The sequence below is a fragment of the Muscardinus avellanarius genome (genome assembly GCF_963383645.1).
Source record: "Muscardinus avellanarius genome assembly, chromosome: 6".
NCBI classification, from domain to species: Eukaryota; Metazoa; Chordata; class Mammalia; order Rodentia; family Gliridae; genus Muscardinus; species Muscardinus avellanarius.
In genome coordinates this window covers 82,141,433-82,163,524 of record NC_137791.1, presented here as the reverse complement: position 1 = coordinate 82,163,524, position 22,092 = coordinate 82,141,433, and the positions used below count along the sequence as shown (strand labels likewise).

The window sequence follows — 22,092 nt, the reverse complement described above, 5'->3', positions numbered from 1 at the left end:
TAATTTATATAAAGAGATTTCATATATAAATTATATAGAGGGGGAGAAAGAGAGGGAAAGAGAGAAAAAACTGAGAGTATAGCTATATCAAAATAAAGAATAAAAAATAGGGCTGTGGGGTAGCTCAGAGGAAGAATGCCCCTTGTTTCAATCCCTAGTACCACACACACAAAAAAAAAAAACCTGAGCTTTTGGATACAGCACCCCCTACCCCTACCCCAACATATTAAATTTCCTGTCTCTTAAACAAGGCTGGTTGCAAGAATATATTGTTACATTTTTATAAGCAACAGCATCAAATCCATGTGACTTTTGGTTATTAGTGTCTTCCAGAATTTTAAGAATAAATAATACTCAAGATCATAAGTAGGAAAGCTGAAAGTAATGACAAAGATATTAAAGGCTTGCCTATAACTGCATTCCCCCAAAGAATATGAACTGAAAGTCTAGCAAGAACAAAGTACCGGACACAACTACATGCAATACTACTATACCATCAATGTATATTCTTATTTTAATTTCTACTACCAATAAATAGGTCTTAGGAACCACTTGGCTTTAAGAAAAATATATACTGGAATCAAATGAGCCATAAGATTGAAAATGTGAGGTCAGCCTATGCAACGAGAGAGGAAGAGATGGAAAAGGGTGGGGTGGAGAGAAGAAACAGGTGTGAGAGCACATCATTTTAGCTTGTGGTCAGGATGTCAAAACAAATATCAACCACTCAAAGGGCTCCACACACCTACTTGAGTTTCTAAATAACTCAAAAAAGAAAAAAGACAGTTGGACTTTTTTTCCTTTTTGGTACTAGGGATTGAACCAGGGGTGTTCTACCTCCAAACTATACCCTCATCCTATTTTATATTTTATTTTGAAACAGGGTCTCACTAACTTGCTGAGGCTGACCTTAAATGTCCAATCTTCCTGTCTGCACTTCCCAGGAATTACTGGGATATGCCAGTAATGGAATTACAGGCATGTGCCACCATGCCTGGCTTACCTTGACTTTTTAAAATCATTATTTTGAGTCATTATTTCTTCCCCAAAGCACATCGAATAAATCCCTGAGGACAAGCTGGGCATGGTGGCTCATGTTTGTAATCCCAGTACTTGGGAGGCTGAGACAGGAGGCTCACAGGTTCATGGCAGTCTCAGCTATAGTGAGGCCTCTGCAACTTAATGAGACCCTGTTTCAAAATAAAGAATAAAATTAGGGCTGAGGGTGTAGCTCAGAGGTAGAATGCCCCCCTGGGTTCAATCCCCAGTACCCCCCAAAAAAAATCCTGAGGACAAATTGTAATTTGGATCTGTGGATGGAGGCTTAAATTAGTAGGATAGTAGTGAAAATGGAGAGATTTACATGAATTTGGGATATATTTTGGAGATAAAGTCAGTAAGTCATAGTGGTAGATTGAATGTGAGGAGAAAAAAAGAAAGAAGATAAAGAAGAGCATTTTTGATTGAGCAACCATGTGGATGGAGGTGCTATTCCCTGAGATGGAGAAGACTTGAAAAATAATGAGATTGGTATGAAAGTGTGAGGGTGGATTGGTTTTCAAGAGCACCATTTAACTTGAGCTGGATGTGGTGGCAAAGGGCTATAATTATAGTAGTTAGAAGGCTGAGACAGGAAGATCCCAAGTTAGAGGCCAGCACAGTGACTTAGTGAGACTTTGTTTTCAAAATAAAATATAAGAAAGCCTGTGATATAGCTCAGTGGTAGAATGTCCTGGGTTCAATCCCCAGTATACCCCACACACAAACACAATATTGTTTTACCTGGTTAAAGGTTAATGACACCTGTTGGATAGTCAAGTGATAGTCAAATAGAACATTTGATAATAGGAGTTTGAAGCTCCATGTCAAGGGCAAGGCTGAAAAACTTAGATTCGAAGCCATGGGGTAAAATAAAATTAGCTATAAAGAGGAAGGGAGATAAGAGAAGGCTGAGAATTAGCTTTTGATTGTCTTTATTTTCAGAAGAAGATTCACCAAGAGACTGAGGAGTAACTGGTGAGAGTGAGTATATTCTAGGGTACTAAGAGAATAAAATCTTGTCATGATTTGAATATCCCAACATATAATAAGCTGTGTCCAGACGGAGTAGCATCCAATTATTTCAGCTGGTTTTCAAACAAATGCTAAACTCAGAATGTCTGAAATAATGGAGGATCAAAGCTGGTTCAAGACTAGCCTCAGCTACTTCTGAGGCCCTCCACAAATTAGTGAGACCATGTTTTAAAATAATAATTTAAAAAATGGGCTGGGGGTATAGCTTGGAGATAGAATGACCCTGGGTTCAATACCCAGTACCACAAAAAAAGGAATATTGATTTGAAACGTTCTTTTCTTGTCATGTCTTTGCTTTTTTTTTTTTTTTAAAAAAAAAAAAAAAAAAAAAACAAGGATTCGCCGGGCGTGGTGGCGCACGCTTATAATCCCCGTACTTAGGAGGCAGAGACAGGAGGATCGCGCAGGTTCGAAGCCAGCCGCACGCGCTGGTTTAGGAGACCCTGTTTCCAAATAAAAATGTAAACATAGGTCTGGGAGTGTATCCCGGAGGTAGAAGGGCTTCCAGGAACCCCAGTACCACCAAAAAAAAAAAAAAAAAAAAAACAAGGATTCATTTGAGATCGATCTAAGATGGCGACTGTGGAACCGGAAACCACCCCTACTAATCCCTCCCCTATGGAAGAGGAGAAAACAGAATCTAATCAGGAGGTTGCTAACCCAGAACACTATATTAAACATCCTCTACAGAACAGATGGGCACTCTGGTTTTTTAAAAATGATAAAAGTAAAACTTGGCAAGCAAACCCTCGACTGATCTCTAAGTTTGATACTGTTGAAGACTTTTGGGCTCTATACAACCATATCCAGTTGTCTAGTAATTTAATGCCTGGCTGTGACTACTCACTTTTTAAGGATGGTATTGAGCCTATGTGGGAAGATGAGAAAAACAAACAGGGAGGACGATAGCCAATTACATAGAACAAACAGCAGAGACGAAGTGACCTTGATCGCTTTTGGCTAGAAACACTGCTGTGCCTTATTGTAGAATCTTTTGATCACTACAGTGATGATGTATGTGGAGCTGTTGTTAATGTTAGAGCTAAAGGTGATAAGATAGCAATATGGACTACTGAATGTGAAAACAGAGAAGCTGTTACACATATAGGGAGAGTATACAAGGAAAGGTTAGGACTTCCTCCACAGATAGGGATTGGTTATCAGTCCCACGCAGACACAGCTACTAAGAGGGCTCCACCACTAAAAATAGGTTTGTTGTTTAAGAAGACACCTTCTGAATATTCTCAAAGGAGACTGCGTCAAGCAATCGAGATTTGGGAGCTGAACCAAAGCCTCCTCAAAAGCAGATTGGACTGCATTTAAATTTGATTCCATCTAAACATTGCTAAGATATAAGAAAAGTCTCATTGGCCTTTGTCTTGTACTTTTTCTTTTTTCTTTTTCTTTTTTTCTTTTTCTTTTTCTTTTTTTCTTTTTTTTTTTTTTTTTTTTTTTTTTTTTTTTGCTAGAGTGTCCACTGTCCCAATCAAAGAATTACAGTAAACATCATCCCCCGAATCCGTAAATGTGTTCCTGGCCCACTTTGTAATAGCTTAGTAGAATTACCATTACCAACACATCTATCCATCTACAATATTCAGAAAAAGAACTTGCATTTCTATCTTAACAAGAAAAAAAAAATTTATGTTCCATTGTATGCAGGAGCATATTTTGCTGGTTTGAAAGAGTATGATGCATACAGTTTTCTAGCAATTTTCTTTGTTTCTTTTTTATAGCACTGTCTTTGCTGTATTCTTGCTGATGGCTGCTAGATTTTAATTTATTTGTTTCCCTACTTGATAACATTAGTGATTCTGATTTCAGTTTTTCATTTGTTTTGCTTTTGTTTTTTCCTTATGTAACATTGGTGAAGGATCCAGGAATATGACACAAAGGTGGAATAAACATCAATTTTGTGCATCCTTTGGTAATTTTTTTGTTTTTTTGTAACTACAAAGCTTTGCTACAAATTTATGCATTTCATTCAAATCAGTGATCTATGTTTATGCGATTTCCTAAACATAATTGTGGATTATGAAACAATGTAACATCATAATTACATTCCTAACTAGAATTAGTATGTCTGTTTTTGTATCTTTATGCTGTATTTTAACACATTATATTACTTAAGTTATTTTGCTTTGGTTAAAAATGGCTCAAGTAGAAAAGCGGTCCCATTCATATTAAGGCAGTGTACAAAACTGTAAATAAAAATGTGTACAGTGAATTGTCTTTAAAAAAAAACAAGGATTTATTTTATTTTATTTTATTTTATTTTATTGGTGGTACTGGGGATGGAACCCAGGGGCCTTCTACCTCTGGGCTACACTCCCAGACTTATTTTATATGTTATTTGGAAACAGGGTCTCTTAAGCCAGCTGAGTCTGGCTTCAAACCTGTGCGATCCTCCTGTCTCAGCCTCCCAAGTGTGGGGATTACAAACATGCACCACCATGCCTGGCAGTATTTTATTATTATAATGCTGGCCAAAAAGAATAAGTTTAGAGGTATTTACTCCTCTCCAATTTCCTGAAAAAATTTGTGCGGAATTAATATTACTTTGTCCTAAAATTTTTGGCAATGAAGGGAGGGTGTGGTGGCGCATGCTTATAATCCCATTACCTGGGAGGCTGAGACAGAAAGATCACAGGTTCTTGGCCAACCTCAGCTACTTAGTGAGGTTCTCTACAACTAATGAGACTCTGTTTCAAAATAAAAGAATAAAATAGGGCTGGGGGTGTAGCTCGAAGGTAGAATGCCCCTGGATTCAATCTCTAGTACCACAAGAAATTAAAAAAAAAAAAGAAAAGAAAAGAAATCACCACTGAAGCCATGGTTTTGAAGCTCTCTCCAAAGCAATAAACTGGTACAATAGTAGTGGTTTCATTTCACTCCTGTCTCAGAAATCACTGTCTTTTGTTGCCTAATGTCTTAAAAATAGTGTTTCAGCCAGGCGTTGTGGCGCATGCTTGTAATTCCAGCATTTGAGAGGCTGAGACAGGAGGATCCAGGTTTGCAGGCACCCTCAGCTATTTAGTGAGGCCTTTTGTAACTCAGTGAGACCCTGTCTCAAAATAAAGAATAAAAAAATTGGGCTGGGAGTGTATCTTGGAGGTGGAATGCTCCTGAGTTCCATCTCCAGTAACACCTCCAAAAAAGAGTGTTTCATAAATTTTATCCATGTTTTAAGATGCTTCAGATTGAAGGGTAAAATCTGGTCTGTTATTCCATCTTGTTTAGAACTAGAGGTCAGAGACTCAAAAGGACATTTGAGATATACACTTTTACAATAAACTAGGCATTTAAGAATATTTTATAGCAGTTTTAGGATCATAACAAATAAAACTCTCAATAATGCAAAATTATGAAAAAAATCTTAAAATCTTGTCAAGTGAAGCCAAAGGAAAATTTCTTATAGTAATTTGGAAGCAATAAATAGGTAGAAATATGTTTTCATGCTTATAACACTGTTAACTATTTATTACATCTAGTCTTACTCCACAACCCATCATCCACTCAGCAAATTTGTTTTCAAAAGGCAAGTCCAGCGGTTTCTTATAAGACTTAGAATGGATTCAAGCTGATTATCTTGTCTGAATTCCCTCATTCTCCCTTTTACTCCTCTATCCTGTATCTCCTTCTGCTCAGGACCTTTCAAGTGTTCTAGTTCAAACACTTCCCATATCTTGTACAACTGGCCCCTTACCATCATTTGACTCTCAAGTCAAATGTCGTTTTAGATAGAAATTCCTTGATTGTTAGTCATCCTAAGTAATCACCAGTCATTCGCATATTACCCTGTTTTTTTTTTAAGCACACTTATTGTTGTTTGAAATTCTAGTTGAGATTAGTTTCTCTCTCCTTGTTAGAACAAGAACTCTTTGAGTCACATTGTCTCATTGCTCACTTCTGTTTCCAAAAAACAAGCAAAGAAACATCCAAAATATTCTAACAGAACGAAGGATGGAAAACATTTGTACTTGTACAAGGAGTTAAAAATTGTCTCTACCGGGCGTGGTGGCGCACGCTTGTAATCCCCGCGCTTGGGAGGCGGAGACAAGAGGATCGCGCAGGTTCGAAGCCAGCCACGCTGACTTAAGAGACCCTGTTTCCAAATAAAAATATAAAAAATAGGTCTGGGAGTGTAGCCCGGAGGTAGAAGGGCTCCCAGGAACCCCAGTACCACAAAAAAAATTTTTTTAATTGTCTCTAAGTTTAAGTACTCTAGCTAATTATTATTCTCTTTTTTGTATAAGCTCCATATTGTCAATATCCCTTTTAAAGTATAATATCCAAGCCAGGTGTGGAGGTGCACACTTGTAATCCCAGTACTTGGGAGGCTGAGATATAAAAATCACAGGTTTGAGACAGCTTCAGCAAATAGTGAAAGGGTAGGAGAGGAAGAAGTCTGAGGCTGATTAGTGGAAAGGAGCTACATTCAAATATGTGTAAAAGTATGAATGCAGCATGGTCAACCTAGACACTCATTGTTGGGAGGGTGAGCAGGGGGACACCAAATACAGTCTGAATGTATGCCATTTTCAATATGATCCACATAAAAATAAAAAAAATTTGTTGGGCATGGTGGCGCACACTTGTAATCCCCGCGCTTGGGAGGCTGAGACAGGAGGATCACACAGGTTCAAAGCCAGCTTCAGCTACTGAGTGAGGCTCTCAGCAACTTAATGAGACCCTGTTTCCAAATAAAATATTAAAAAAAAAGGTCTGGGAGTATAGCCCGGAGGTAGAAAGCCTCTGGGTTCCACCGCCAGTACCACCCCCCAAAAAAATTAAAAAATAATTTTAAAAAGGGCTAGGGGTATAGCTCAGAGGTAGAATGCGTTTGAGTTCTATCCCCAGTACTGCAAAAATAAATAAATAAATAAGCAGATGAACTAAATGACCATTTCTCAAAAGAAATACAATGGCTAACAACTGGCTGAGGGTGTAGCTGAGCAGTAGAGCATTTGCCTAGCATGCATTAAACCCTGGGTTCAATCCCCAATACTGCTCCCCAAAAGACTATTCTATGAAAAATGTTAACATCTTTAGCCATGAGGGAAATAAAAATCAAAACCACATCATCAAGAAAACAATTAATAAAGCTGAGCGTGGTGGCGCACACTTGTAATCCCAGAATTTTGGAAGCTGAGACAGGGGATCATGGTTTACAGACAGCCTCAGCTACTACTTAGTGAGGGTCTCTGCAACTCAGTGAGACCCTATTTCAAAAAATAAAGAATAAAAAATAAGGCTGGGAGTATAGCTCAGAGGTAGGATGACCCTGGGTTCCATCCCCAGTACCACACACACACAAAAAAGAATACAATTAATAAATGCTAGTGAGGATGTGAGGCGGGGAGGAATTCTTATGCGTTCTTCTTGGGAATGTGAATTGGTACAGACACCATGGAAATCTACATAAAGGTTCCTAAAACAAACGAACAACAACAACAAAAAAAAAACTCAAAATAAGCTGGTCATGATGCTGCACACCTGTAATCCCAGCACTTGGGAAGCTGAGAAAGAAGGATCATAGGTTCAAAGACAGCCTTAGCAATTTAACAAAGCCCTCAACAATTTAGGCCCTGGGTTTTTTTTGGGGGGTGGGGGAGGGTTGTTGTTGTTTTCTTGAAGAACTGGGGATTCAACCCAGGGGCATTCTACATCCGAGCTACACCCTCACCCCTATTTTTACTCTTTATTTTGAAACAGAATCTCACTAAATTGCAGAGGGCCTAAGTAGCTAAGGCTGGCCACAACCTGCAATTCTCTTATCGTAGACTCCCAAGCACAGGGATTACAAGTGTACACCACTACACCCAGCTTGAGGCTTTGTTTTAAAATTAAAAATAAGCCCGGCGTGGTGGCACACGCTTGTAATCCCCTCGCCTGGGAGGCTGAGACAGGAGGATCACACAGGTTCGAAGCCAGCCTCAGCTGGTTTAAGAGACCCTGTTTCCAAATAAAATATTAAAAAATATATGTCTAGGAGTGTAACCCGGAGGTAGAAGGCCCCTGGGTTCCATCCCCAGTACCACCAAAAAAATAAATTAATTAAATTAAATTAAATTAAAAATAAAATAGGGCTGAAGGTGTAACTCAAAGGTAGAATGTCCCTGGGTTCATCCCTAGTATCCCCACCAAAACAAACAAACAAGCAAACAAACAAAACCCCCTAAAAATAGAACTACCATTTGATATGATCCAGCTGTACTACTCCTTGGTATTTATCTGAAAGAAGTAAAGTCCGCGTACTTTAGAGATATATGCATACTCATGTTTATAGCAGCACACTTCACAACAGCCAAGTTATGGAATCGGCCTAGGTTATCCATCAACAGATGAATGGGTAAAGAAAATGTGAAGTGTATACATGATGGAGTTTAATTTAGCACTAAAGATTAATTAATTCATGTCATATTCAGAAAAATAGATGAAACTGGAGAGCACCATGCTAAGTAAAATAAACCAGACTCAGAATGATAAGTATTGTATGTTTTCTGTATGTGGAAGTATGAGGGGGCTAAAAGTAGAAAGGAGATCATCAAAGTAGAAGAAAGAGATCAGGATGGAGAAGGAGAAGGAAAGCTGAGATACTGGGGAATTAAACTGATGAAATTATGTTATATGCATATCAAATTGTATATATGAATATGCAAATTATATCTGTAGCTGAAATGAAACCTACTCTTCTATTTAATTAAATGCACCAATAAAAATAGTGTTTCTATAAAGTAATGACTTTCCCAGAATTTAATACTTAACAGTTGGAATTTGAATATGAAATTTAACTTTGGTCTCTTAAGTTTTATTTTACTAAATTTAGACCAACATTACATTATAGCCCAAAAGATTTTTTTGTGTGTGTGTGTGTGGTACTGGGGGTGGAACCCAGGGGCTTTCTACCTCCGGGCTATACTCCCAGACCTATTCTATATTTTATTTGGAAACAGGGTCTTACTAAGTTACTGAGAGCCTCACTAAGTAGCTGAGGCTGGCTTCGAACCCGTGTGATCCTCCTGTCTCAGCCTCCCAAGCACGGAGATTACAAGTGTGCACCACCACACCCGGTGTCTGCCTAACAGATTTTTAGTCCAGACTCTGAAACCTTACACATTAGTTATTTTTGTCAGATTCACAATATCTGCAAACTTGACATACATGTCATCAGATCCTCATTTATGTTTTTAGGAAAAAGTTTAATAGTACAGTGCTTAAGATGGATTTCTGTGACATACATCTGAAGTCCTACAAAAAAGCTAACAATAATCCATTATTGAGCATATTTTGGGTACAGCTTATTCACGTAAAGTTAACGCATGTATCCATATTATTACACAGACTGAAATTCTCCATTTCATAGATAAAGGTAGCATGAATACTTAAAAAAATAAATATCAAGTCAGGTGTGGTGGTGCATGCTTGTAATTCCAGTACTTGGGAGGTTGAGACAGGAGGATCACAGGTTCACAGCCAGCCTCAGCTACTTAGGCCCTCTGCAACTTAGTGAGACCCTGTTTCAAAATAATTTTTAAAAATAGGGCTTGGGGTGTAGCTCGGAGATAGAATGCCCCTGGGTTCAATTGCTAATACCACCCCCACACACCCACACACACATACACACACACACACTATATATATATATACATACATATATACACACACACACACACACACACACATATATATATATTAGCCAGGCATGGTAGTGCATATCTGCAATCCCAGTATTTGGGAGGCTGAAACAGAAGGATCACAGGTTTGATGTCGTGACCCTAAGGCTCTGACCAGCAGAGCCTAGGGAAGAAACACATGAACGCCAAGTCTGTTGATGATACTACTTCCTCTTTAATGCTTCCCCCTCAATGCGCACAGCAGGCAAATATATATCAGTCTCATAACCCCTCCCTCATCACTCCGCCAACCCCAAGCTTCCCACAGCTAGGGCATGCACATTTCTAACCCTCTCATAGGCGGGCTGGTGGTAGCACGAGGCGCTGCGTCACTGATCATCCGTAGGGCGCCTGATAGGGCTCACTGCGCAGGCTCAGGGCACCGCCAGCCTCGTGAGCCTGCCTAGGCGCCATCTTGAGCCACCGCCCCATCCTGGTCTAGCTGAGTGGGCCCCGACAGTTTGAGGTATGTCTCAGTAATTTAGCAAGACCCTGTTTTGAAACAATAAATAAAAAAGGGCTGGGCGCCAAGCATGGTGGCACATGCTTATAATCCCAGTACTTGGGAGGCTGCAACAGGAGGATCACAGGTTCTCTGCCAGCCTCAGGTACTTAGTGAGGCCCTCTGCAACTTAGTCAGACCCTGTTTAAAAAAATAAAGAATAAAAAGTAGGGCTGAGAGTGTAGCTCAGAGAAAGAATACCCTTGGGTTCAATCCCCAATTTTAAAAAAAAATCAATCTCTTTTAACCTCTATCTTTAATATCATCTGATTTCTCCACTTGATATTTGTCCTTAATATAAAAGGATCTTGGTAGCACTAGGCACTTTGCCATTTAAACACTTAAAAGAGGATAATATTTCTAATAGGCTTCTTGGCTTCAAATCTAAGATGTAGCTGAAATCTCTTGATTTTCCTTTTAATGGATCAAGCTCTGCATTTAGTATAATGATGCATATTTCCCATTTGTCCTTGAACTTGAAATGAAAAACGAGCTTTTGTAATGAACAGAATTGCTTAATCAGCTAAAGAAAATCAGGAAAAAATGAAGTTCACACTAAACCTTGAATCGTCAGTCTATAAATTCAAAGTGATCTAAAAATCCTTTAGATTTTAGAAGAAACTTCTTAGTGTTTCCAAAAGTGTAATAAAAGAAGAAACATAGATTTGTGTTGGAAGCCTCAGATAGACTTAACATCATTGTTGGTGTTAGTGTGTAAGGTAAAAGTAAAATTAATGAGAATCATCAATTCTGAATTTCTCTAAAAATTATCTTCTTTCATTTCCCTAGCACTTTCATGAATACACTCCAGAATCTACTGATTCCAGAGGGGGGAAAAAGAAATAATTTGAAAAGAAGACTACAAAATATATACTTGACATAAAGATTTTTTTTTTCCTTTTTGAAGTACTAGGGATTGAACCCAGGGGCATTCTACCTCTGAGCTACATCCCTAGCCCTGTTTTTTATTCTTGATTTGAAACAGGGTCTCACTAAGTTGCAGAGGGCCTCACTAAGTAACTGAGGCTGGCTGTGAACCTGTGCTCCTCCTGTCTCAGCCTCCCAAATACAGGGATTACAGGTGTGCACCACCACATCTGGCAACAGAAAGATTTTAGTCTATTATAGAAGCACTCCATGACTGTTTTTATAGCAGAACAGTTAAAAACCTCAGAAATCCAGAATTAACTGACAATCCCACCAGAAATATATATTAAAGAAAATTGATATGTTTCTTTCTCTAAAACATGACACCCCAAATGTTAAAGGATCATCAGAAACACAGTATTTATAATTTCTCCACATATACCAGATCTCTACCTCCTCTACCTGTGAAACAATAGATAATGGGAAATTAACTTTGAACTGAACCAGAGAGATAAACTAAGGAGGATGCTATTAGCACTGGAGGAAGATATTCTGTTAGGACAACAACAACAACAACAACAAATAATAATAATAATAATAATAATAATAATAATAATAATAATAAATAGGGCAGGGGGTGTAGCTTGGAGGTCGAATGCCTCTGGGTTCCATCCCCAGGCCCACAAAAAAAAGAGAGAAGACAATAGCAAAAATTATTTACAACAGACATGAAGCAAGGTAAAGCATTCCAGACTGGAACATTCATTATATGTATATATGCACATACAATGAATATTTGTTACCAGTTTTATATTAAGCAAATTAAATCTCCCAATTCCCAGAATTCCACATCAATCATGTATAAGGTTACTAATGCATGATAAAAATAGTTTTTCTGTGACAAAACTGAGCTAAGCCCCTATCTTAGGCAATCCATCCTCCTCACCAAGATCCTTGCTAAGTGGCTCTGCACTTCCCCATAGTCTCTCACATAGGACACTTTCCTCTCCAAATCTACAAGAGATCAAATTTACCCAGATCATTCTCAATAAAAGGTTAAAGATATGCTTAATAATGTTGAGGAGTACACAAGCAATTTCAATTGCATTTGTAACTTTTTTGTGGTACTGAAGATTGAACCCAGAGGCATTTGACCCCCTAAGCTACAACCCCAGCCCTGTTTTTTATTTTATTATTATTTTTTTTTTTTTTTGAAACAGGGTCTCATTAAGTTGCAGAGGGCCTAAGTAGCTGAGGCTGGTTGGGAACCTGCGCTCCTCCTGTGTCAGCCTCCCAAGTACTGGGATTACTGGCATGCATACTTGGCACTGTAATTTTGCTTTTAAAACTGAATTGGAAGGATATTTGATAATTATCCTTTACAATTTGCATATCCATAATATATTAAAAACAACTGAGTTGCTACCAAAAAGTCAATTTTGTGTTCCTTTTTTTTGTGAGTGTGTATGTATGTGTGTGGTACTGGGGACTGAACCCAGAGGCTTTGTACCTCTGAGTTACACCCCCAGCCCTATTTTTCTTTTTGTTTCGAAACAGAGTGTAAGTTGTAGATGGTCTCACTAAGTCCCTGAGGCTGTTCTGGACCCTGCAATCCTCCTGTCTCAGCCTCCCAAGTCCTGGGATGACAAGTGCACACCACTACGTCAGGCTTTGTGTTCCTTTTTGGTCACTTGTATATTTATATAACAACTTCCAAAACTTGATACAGGCTGGGCATGCTGGTGCATGCTTGTAATCCCAGTACTTGGGAGGCTGAGACAGGAGAATTGCAGGTTCGTGCCCAGCCTCAGCAACTTTGTGAGGCCCTCTGCAACTCAGTGAGATCCTGTTTCAAAATTAAATATATAAATAGGGCTGGGATATAGCTCAGAGGTAGAATGCCCCCTGAGTTCAATCCTCAGCATAACAAAAAGAAAAGAAGAGAAAAGAAGAGAAGAGAAGAGAAAAAAAAAAAAAGAAAAGTGGAAGCCAGGCATGGTGGCACATACTTATAATTCCAGAATTTGGAAAGCTGAGACAGGAGGATCACAGTTCATGGACAGCCTCAGCTATGTAGTGAGGCCCTTTGCAACTCAGTAAGACCCTGTTTCAAAATGAAGAATAAAAAAAGGCTGGGGGTGGAGCTCGGAGGTAGAATGCCTCTGACATTTGCTCCAGTACCGGGGGGGGGGGGGGAATTTTGACATACAACCCATTTAACTTTGAAGTCATTATTTAATATTCTGTCAATATATCATAGTTCTCCATAGTCTCTATTACCCCATTTAGGGTTACCATATTTACTATTATATCAAAAATTATTTTTCAACAAAGTTCATTATAGACCTAGTATATGTCTGACATATTATGTATACCCTTCATGCTAAGATACATTGATGGCCATGACCAACTAGGTCATGCCTTCCCAGATCTTCTCCTGTGAAGACAGACAAGGGGGTGAGTAAAATAAATTAAAAAATAATCAGCTTGTGACAAATGCTAGGAAGAAAATACTGTGATAAGAGCATGTGGAGTAAGGTTGGGGTAGTCTACTTTTGAGAACATGCTTTGGGAAGGGCTCTCTGAGGAGATACATCTACCCTGAGGTGAGAACCAACAAGCAGCAGCCTATGCTGGTATAGGCTGAGTGTTTCAAACAATGCCACTTCAGCCAGGTGTGGTGGCACATGCTTATAATCCTAGTACGTGGGAGGCTGAGACAGGAGGATCACAGATCCACAGCCAACCTCAGCTACTTAGTGAGGCTCTTCTGCAACTTACACCATTTCCAAATAATAAAATAAAAAGGGTTTGAGATGTAGCTTGGGGGTAGAATGCCCCTGGGTTAAATCCCCAGTACAACAAAAATAAATAAATTAACTAATTAATTAATTTTAAATACACAACTGGTTATCTCCAGAGCTCTGTTAAGTCAGAAGCTTGGGTAGACTGGGCTAATTACTCTACTCTCTCCAGTGTCAGACACCCTGCGCTCTCGTCTCCTGCACAGGATTAGGATCCAAGAGAAAACCAGGAGGCAGCAGGGTGAGGGGAGACCCACAGTAATGACACCATGCTCTGTTACAGTAAGTTCTTGTCCTATTTAAATTATAAAAATATACAATCCATTTTGAATTTTAGAATCAACCTTACTCATTCTAAAGCTAAAGGTGAAGCCCTGGCCTGAACTTCCAGTCCATTTTACTCCAATACCAAAGCCATTAATATTACTCTTTCACATCTGTATGGAGAAATTTCTCCTATATGACATTTTAACCCTAAACATTTTGGTTCTTGAATGTAGAGATTGCAATTTTGATGTTTACCCAATTATAGTATATGTTAAACTATAGATAGCATTAGGTAAAAGCTAAATTTAAAAGGAAATCAAACCATAAGAAATTTTATCCCCCAAATTTTCTAAAAATTAAAAAATTTGCCAGGCATGGTGGTGCATGCTTGTAATCCCAACATTTGGGAAGCTGAGACAGGAAGATTGCAGTTCATAAAGAGCCCCAGCTACTACTTAGCGAGGCCCTTTGCAACTCAGTGAGACCCTGTTTCAAGATAAAGAATAAAAAATAGAGCTGAGAGTGTAGTTCAGAGGTAGAATGCCCCTGGGTTCCATCCCTAGTACTGCAAAAAAAAAAAAAATTAAGACAAACAAAAACTGAATTCTTTTTTCCAACAGCTTTCCATACAGACTCTGAAGGTGGTGTTTTGTGGTTAAATGTTTATAAGGAGAAATGCACCTGTGCTGTGGTCTGTTCTTAAACTTGCACCTGCAGAGGCTTTTCTTAGAACTGCTATTTGGGATACTACATATCAGTTGTTCGACCATCACACAAAGCTCTTTACCCTCACCACACTACCTTCTGCGCAGGTCCTAACTTAAAAATGGCCTGTCTCCAAATTTAAAAAAATCTGTTTAGATCTCATAATTTCTCTAGAAATAAAATAAACAAGACTTCCAGGAAACCCCTCCAACAATGATAGCATGAGTGACTCATGAACTCCAGTGGTCTGGATCCTCTTTGCTATAAGGAAATTTCAAGTCTATTTTGGGGAGAGACCTCTGCTGTAGTCAAATGTATCTGCTTTCTTTTTCCTATATGATTTGCTAATTCCCATTCAGAATTTTTCTTAGTCTGTCATTTTCCTTACCATAAATATCCTGATCTTTCTTTTCAGCCAGTTTTTGTTAAAACTCCTAAAATCTAGCCAAGCATGGAGGCTGAGACAGAAAGATCACAGGTTCAAAACCAGCCTTAGCAACTTAGTGAGGCTCTTCACAATTTAGTAAGACCCTGTTTCCAAATAAGAAATAAAATTGGTTTGGGGATATAACTAGGAGGTAGAATGCCTTTAGGTTCAACTCCCAGTACAAAAAAAAAAAAAAACCCACTAAAATCTTTAATGTTTCATATCATCCCATTCAGTTCCCTCACTTACTTATTTCCCCATTACTAATATATCCATTTTATATATCTACATATCACTTTACAGATTGGCAGATTACTCTGCATTCTTTTCACTTATCTTCACATGCATGAGATTTCTCTCCTATACCTAATCAATGCCTTCTAGATGCAGAAAGGAAACTGCAGCATCAAATAATACCAAAAAAATAATATAAGGAGACACAAAAGCCAGGTGTGGTGGCGCACACTTGTAATCCCAGCATTTGGGAGGCTGAGACTAGAGGATCGTGGTTTGTGGGCAGCCTCAGCTACTTAGTGAGGCCCTCTGCAACTCAGTGAGACCCGGTTTCAAAATAAAGAATAAAAACTAGGGCAGGGGGTGTGACTCGGTGGTTGAATGCCCCTGGGTTCCATCCCCAGACCTGCAAGAGAGGGTGGGGGGAGGAGGGAGGGAGAGAGAGAGAGAGAGGGAGAGGGAGAGGGAGAGGGAGAGGGAGAGGGAGAGGGAGAGGGAGAGGGAGAGGGAGAGGGAGAGGAAGAGAGACCAAAAGGGAACTTTTGGGTCAGCAGTGTAGCTCAGTGGTGTAGAGTACACTTAGCATGGGTGAGGCCTTGGATTCAATCCCCAGCATTCCACCCCCAAAAAGAAACTATAAAAACTTACTTGGAGAAATAGGTAAGAAAATAATTTTTTTCTTGTTCTAACACTTCTATTCAGAGATTCAGTGTTACAAGCCAGGCATGGTAGCACATACCTGGGAGGCTGAGACAGAAGAATTGCAGGTTCAAAGCCAGCCTCAGCAACCTAGGGAGGCCCTATTTCAAAATAAAATATAGACTAGGGCTGTGTATCTCAGAGTTCAATCCCCAATGTGTGTGTGTGTGTGTGTGTGTGTGTGTGTGTGTGTGTGTCTTTCTCTCACACTACACACACACACACACACACACACACACATACACGTGCGCATGCGCGCGCACACACACACTTGGTCCCCAGCCTTTGGTGTTATTAGGTGGTAGAACCTTTCAGAAGTGGAGTCCACCTGGAAATCTTCAAGTCATATGTAGTTGTGCAGGGGGGTTTTGCAGGGTTTTTTCCTCTCTCTCCTCCCCCTCCCACTTTTACCTCTTTCTCCCTCCCCCTCTTCCTCTCTCTCTCTCTCTCTCTCTCTCTCTCTCTCTCTCTCTCTCTCTCTGACATAATATTCTACTTCACCATAAAACCAAAGGCAATAAAGTCAATCAAATGTGGATTGGAACCTCTGAACAGACTAGGAGCCAGTTAATTATCTCAGATATTTTGTTACATTAGTTAATGAAAGCTCACTAATACCGAGATAGTCTTATAACTGTAGTGGTAAGCAAATAGTATATAACTCTTTTGTTGTATTAGTTCATGTGTGATATATCCTTAATTAAAAACAATCCAGGAGTCCGGTGTGGTGGTACATGCTTGTAATCCCAATACTTGGGAGGCTGAGATGGAGATTTGCAGCCAATCTCAGCTACTTAGTGAGGCCCTCTGAAACTTAGTGAAACCCTGTTTCAAAATAAAGAGTAACCCCTCCCCAGAGGATCTCAGGGACAGACAGAATGGACCTGGGTTCAATCGCCAGCACCCAAAAAAAAAAAAAAGAATCCAGCCTGGTGTGGTGGTGCATACCTATGATCCCAGTAATTGGGAGACTGAGACAAGCAGATCACAGGTTCACAGGCAGCCTCAACAACTTAGTAAGGCCCTCAGCAACTTAGCAAGACCCCATTTCAATTTTTTAAAAGGCTTGAGGTATAGCTTGCAGGTAGAATGACCCTTGGTTTGATATATAGTATGAAAAAAACTCAAAATATTTTTTATTGGTGCATTGTAGTTCTACATCATAATGGTGTACAAGATGGTGGAGGCACACATGCACACATCACACATTTAGTCCTTCCCCAATTTCCATCCCATTCCCTTCCCCGTCCTCCTCATGTTGGGCTTAGTGATGGACTTTGATATGTTTGTAGGGAATTTCCCTCTTCCTCCCTCCCATCCCCTCAGTTAGGTCACCTTATTTGCTCATCTATAGTATCTCCTTCTTCATCTACAGTTCCTCCTATGACCTATTTTCTCCCTAGCTTCCAAGTACTAAATAGACCATCCAAATTTTTACTTTTTGTGGCTGACTAACCTCATTTAGCATAATGTTCTCCAGTTCCGCCCATTTCCCTGCAGATGACATAATTTTGTCCTTCTTTATAGCAGAATAAAATTCCATTGTGTACATATCCCATAATTTTGTAATGCATTCATATGTTGATGGACATCTTGGCTGGTTCCATAGTTTGGCAATTGTGAATTGTGCAAAAATCGTAGTTTTTAGTTAAATATCAAATATAGTCTTTAGTCCAACTAAATCTGAAAGACTTGCCGGGCGTGGTGGCGCACGCTTGTAATCCCCGCACTTGGGAGGCAGAGACAGGAGGATTGCGCAGGTTCGAAGCCAGCCGCGCGCGATGGCTTAGGAGACCCTGTTTCCAAATAAAAATGTAAAAATAGGTCTGGGAGTGTAGCCCGGAGATAGAAGGGCTTCCAGGAACCCCAGTACCACCCAAAAAAATTTTTTTTTGAAAGACTAAAATACTATAGTTCATATTTTTCTCCTAAACTTTAGACCCATCTATCCAAACGACTCTCTAGAAGACATGCAGACACTGGGACATCTTCATAGACACCTAAAATACAATGTGCCCAAACCCTAACTTTCGGTCTTTCCTTCCTGTGGCAAACTCTTTTCTCCTGAGTGTTCTTTATTTGTGGAGAGAACATCATACATTCAGTTGTTTCAAGAAAATCTGGGATTCACTATAACTCCTTATCTTTTATGCTTAATCAGATACTAACTCCTATAATATCATTCCTTAAGTAGCCTTTTATTTTGTTTTATTTTATTTTTGGTACTAGGGATTAAACACAGGAGAATTCTACCACTGAGCTATGCCCCCAGACCTTTTTTTTTTTTTTTTTTTGAAACAGGGTCTAGTCAAGTTGCTGAGAGGCCAGGCATGGTGGTGCATGGCGTTTGTAACCCCAGTACTTGGGAGACTGAGGCAAGAGGATCACAGGTTCGAAGCCAGCCTCAGCTACGTAGTGAGGCCCTCTGCAACTTAGTGAGACCCTGTTTCAAAATAAAGAATTAAAATAGGGATGGGGGTGTAGCTCAGAGGTGGAATGGGCCTGGGTTCAATCTCTGGTATTACACACACAAAAAAAAGAGCAACTGGGAAAATATGTTGGGGTCAGATAAAGGCAGATCCTAAATACAGGCTAAGAATTATGGACCTTATTTCATAAAGAATAAGAAAAGACTAAAGATTTTTTTTTACCTGAGACCTTTACCACCAAAGCTATAATTGTCATTAGATTAGCAGTTAATATGCAAATAATTATATAAGTTTTATGATTAAACTAATGTTTAGAAAATGATTACAGTTTTTAGTTGGATTCATTTGAAAGGGAAAGTAATGTCACAATTTTATTAAATTTTTCATTTTGTATTATTTATAAAACTAAATTATTTTCAAGCAAAAGCTTAGAAAGGTTCAAATATTTAACATATTTCAGTAGAAGTTTCATATTGTACTTCCAAATAACTTTTAAGGTTTTTTGTGACTTAAAATAAACACAGACCTTATTTGCAACAAGAATGTATTACATATTAGTCTGAGTAAGTGGTTTTTAAGAGAAATGAAAGCAGATGGTAGCTATATTCATCACTTCCATTTTCTTTCTTACACCTAAAAATAATTCTTCTTTTTTTGTTTCAAAAATAGCAGGTTCGAAGCCAGCCATGCTGGCTTAAGAGACCCTGTTTCCACATTTAAAAAAAAAAAGTATAAAATAGGTCTGGGAGTGTAGCCCGGAGGTAGAAGGGCTTCCAGGAACCCCAGTACCACCAAAAAAAAAAAAAAAAAGTTTAGTGAGTTTCTATGACTATATTATCTAAATAAATTGATAGCTATTAATACCAAGAATACATTTTCCTACTATTATCCTTATATCAAATTATGACTTTAGTCATTACTACCTCAGGAAACGTTTGAAAGAAAAATGCTGCTTGACAGCTTCAGTCACCTCAACCTAGTCTTGTAATGCAGAGATAAAAAGTAAATATGCATTCAACTATCATCCTAAGTTCATATAAACTATATGTTAAATATTTTAACCTCTAAATGGCAATTGTTGACATATATAAACCTCTGTTGAGAACTACAAAAGCTAAAAAGACACTGAACCGTTAAAGTTCCTGCTTTGAAATGATGTGGTATGGAAACATACACGACATCGAGTACAGAAACTTATGTACCTGGACTGATTGCAACTCAACTCTCCCTGGATCCCCACAAGGAAATAAATTATTATATAATCTCACATCCACATTGGAAACCATAACCTTTGAAGTCTGAGTCTGGACATAGCTATAGACCCAGAGGAAAATGACATGTCCATCTAAACAACATGATTCAGGCACAATTACACACCACTGGTATGTATAAACATGAGTGACCCTATCTATAATCATGATTGAAATAAAAAACTTTTTTGTGGTCCTGGGGATTGAACCAGGACGTAGCCCTATTTTTTATTCTTTATTTTGAAACAGGGTCTAAGTTGCAGAGGTTTCACTAAGTAGCTGAGGTTGGCTGCGAACCTGCGATGCTCCTGTCTCAGCCTCCCAAGTACCAGGATTACAAGAGGTTGCCACCACGCCCAGCTTCCGTATTTCTTATGTTTACACATGACCAGTTAGACTTGGTGTGCTTTAAAAAGATTTCAGGAAAGTATTTAAAACTGGCATCCTATTCTGAGTTAGCTTATTATTGTTCTAGCAGTTAAAGTAATTCAGCTATTTTATATCTCTTATTTTCATTATACACAAAAAATGGCTGGATAAGATGAATAAACAAAATGTTTTTGAATGCTCATGTTCTGCATGACAAAATAGCAATACTTCGAATTGTGAATACCAACTATTTGTTCCTTGTACTCGGAAAGTGTTTAGTCCAGTCTATTTGGAGAGATAAGATCTATATATTTTATACCTATACTGAAGTACTGACCTAGACTCATTGGGGAGGAGTATACAGGGTCTTGCACTCCAGGGCCTTGCACTGAGCTATACTCTCAGCCCTTTTAAAAATTTTATTTTGAGATTGTTTGACTAAATTGCTCAGGATGGCCTCAAACTTGTGATTCTCCTGCTTCTGCCTCTTGAGTAGCCAGAATTATAGGCACATGCTACTGCGTTAGCCTGAGATTCTTGGAATTTAAAAATGACTATGTGAGCCAGGCATGGTGGCACACGCCTGTAATCCCAGTGCTTGGGAGATTGAGACAGGAGGATAGCACAGGTTCGAAGCCAGCCTCAGCTACTTAGTGAGACCCTGTTTCCAAATAAAGTATTAAAAAGGTCTGGGATAGTGAGACCTTGTTTCCAAATGAAGTCTGAAAAAAGGGGGGGGGAGACTGGGAGTATAGTGCGGAGGTAGAAAAGCCCCTCGGTTCCACCCCTAGTACCACAAAAAAAAAGAAAAGAAAAAAAAATGACCACATGCACCCTGGTGTGGTGGTGCACCCTTGTAGTCCCAACATTCAGGAGGCTGAGACTGGAGGATTGCGGTTCACAGACAGCCTCAGCTACTTAGCGAGGCCCTTCACAACTCAGTGAGACCCTGTTTCAAAAATAAAAAGTCTAAAAAATAGGGCCGGGGGTGTAGCTTGGAAGTACAATGCCCTTGGGTTCCATCCCCAGAACCGCAAAAAAACAAACAAAAAACAAAAACATATTCCTGGGGTATGGTGGCACACACCTGTAATTCCAGTAAAGAAATAAAGAAAAAAGACTATATGGACAAACGTTTGAGTTTATAGACTTAGTACAGGGAAAGCAGTAAGCATAAGTAAGATATGTATGAAAGTTTTATTTTGAGACAGGGTCTCACTAAGTCTGCCCATATTGGCCTCCAACCTGGGATCGTCTTGTCTCAGCCCCCTGAGTACCAGGATTCCAGACGGGTGCTACTCCTGGTTTATTCTTATGTCTTAAAGGATGAATAACGGTTCTATAGAAGGCAATGAGGAAATAGGTACAAAGAAAAAGAGGCAAAAATGAGCACAGCCGAAACAAGTCAATATATATACTGGACTGATGCTGTTCCGGGTGGCGGCAGTGAGAGTGTGCTGAGAGAGGAGATGTGAGGTCTATGCAGGGGTCAGACCATAAGGCGTATGAACTTCCTATAAACACTAGAGAGTTTAGGAAGAACTGCAAGATAGGTAGTAATACGGTTAAATTTTTTGTTTGTTCATTTGATTTTTAATTGAACTTCAAATACAGTGAATTATTCTCAATTCCTGACATACTATTACTAGAACTGAAAAGTTCCTCTCCTATTCTTCTTCTTTTTTTTTAATGGTACTTGGAGTAGAATCCAGGGGCCTTCTACCTCCAGGCTACACCACCAGCCCTATTTTATTATTTATTTGGAAACAGGTTTTTGCTAACTTGCTGAG

The 22,092-nt window shown here is 39.1% G+C and overlaps 1 pseudogene across 1 annotated transcript; it reads left to right on the top strand.

Annotated features, from left to right (window-relative positions):
- The first annotated feature begins 2,462 nt into the window (after positions 1-2,462).
- LOC308264295 (eukaryotic translation initiation factor 4E-like) lies at positions 2,463-3,296 on the top strand (annotated as a pseudogene). Its single transcript has one exon. The product of its transcript is annotated as a eukaryotic translation initiation factor 4E-like (transcript).
- Positions 3,297-22,092: the final 18,796 nt, after the last annotated feature.